Consider the following 1,387-nt stretch of genomic DNA (forward strand, 5'->3'; position numbering starts at 1 on the left):
GGATGTGCTGCAGCATTCCCTCTCTCCAGGTGTTCTTCAAAGCTGGGCTGCTGGGGCTGCTGGAGGAGATGAGGGATGAGAAGCTGGCACAGCTCATCACCCGCACTCAGGCCGTATGCAGGGGTTACCTGATGAGAGTCGAGTACAAGAGAATGGTGGAGAGGAGGTACACATTGCTCATCTTCAGTGAGAGTCACTGTGTTTGGGGGAAAGTGTTGAGACTTGTCAGACTGAGAATATTCATTGTACATCTCATTTGTGCTCCAGAGAGTCCATCTTCTGCATCCAGTACAACGTTCGTGCATTCATGAACGTCAAGCACTGGCCATGGATGAAGCTGTTCTTCAAGATCAAGCCCTTGCTGAAGAGTGCAGAGTCTGAGAAGGAGATGGCCAACATGAAGGAAGAGTTTGATCTTGAAGAACAGCTTCATCCATGACCAGTTCTTGACAGCGTTGAAGGCCCGGATGTTCCACTGGATGGAATAGAGGGCCTTCCTGGAGAGCTCCAAGTGCAGTCGGTGAGCATTATAATTATATTTCTTCCAGGTTCTCTCACAGTACATAACTTTCACACTGCACAATAAATGGTCTTAGAGAATCTTGTAATACCAATTACTAAAGGCAAAGTTCTGATTACTCCATGCCAGTGCTATGAGGTTCTAGCTCGAGAATGACTTTTAGAGTATGTATGCCCATAGGTCTGTTTCTCCATGCAAGCTCAGAATATAAGGTCCAGCTCCAATCACTGGAGATCAGCTGAATTCAGGTTTTGCAGATACTTGAGGTTAGCAAACAAAACGATGTTTCTCTACTAGGAAGCTGATGCATTGGCTGATGCTGAGGAAAGGTGTGACCAGCTCATCAAAACCAAAATCCAGCTGGAAGCCAAAATTAAGGAGGGGGCTGAGGATGAGGAGGAAATCAATGCTGAGCTGACAGCCAAGAAGAGGAAACTGGAGGATGAATGTTCAGAGCTGAAGAAAGATATTGATGACCTTGAGCTAACACTGGCCAAGGTTGAGAAGGAAAAACATGCCACCGAAAACAAGGTATGAGGCAGAAGATGTCACTTGTGCTTTGGAGTAAACTGGATTTATTATGAAGTTTTAAGCGCCACTTTTTATCTGCACTTGCTCCTTTCTTCTCAAAGGTGAAAAACCTCACTGAGGAGATGGCAGCTCTGGATGAGACAATTGTGAAACTGACAAAAGAGAAGAAATCCCTCCAGGAGTCCCATCAGCAGACCCTGGATGACCTGCAGGCAGAGGAGGACAAAGTCAATACTCTGACCAAGGCCAAGATCAAGCTGGAGCAGCAAGTGGATGATGTAAGCACATGGAAAAGCAGCAGGAACAGGGCAGGTATGGAGTGAGACCTGGATGGCA

At 46.6% G+C, this 1,387-nt stretch overlaps 1 pseudogene; it reads left to right on the forward strand.

Annotated features, from left to right (window-relative positions):
* Positions 1-1,329, forward strand: part of LOC103797102 — a 6,503-nt pseudogene extending 5,174 nt beyond the window's left edge.
* The last annotated feature ends 58 nt before the right edge of the window (positions 1,330-1,387 follow it).

The sequence above is a fragment of the Acanthisitta chloris genome, unplaced genomic scaffold, assembly GCF_000695815.1.
Source record: "Acanthisitta chloris isolate BGI_N310 unplaced genomic scaffold, ASM69581v1 scaffold34880, whole genome shotgun sequence".
Lineage (NCBI taxonomy): Eukaryota > Metazoa > Chordata > Aves > Passeriformes > Acanthisittidae > Acanthisitta > Acanthisitta chloris.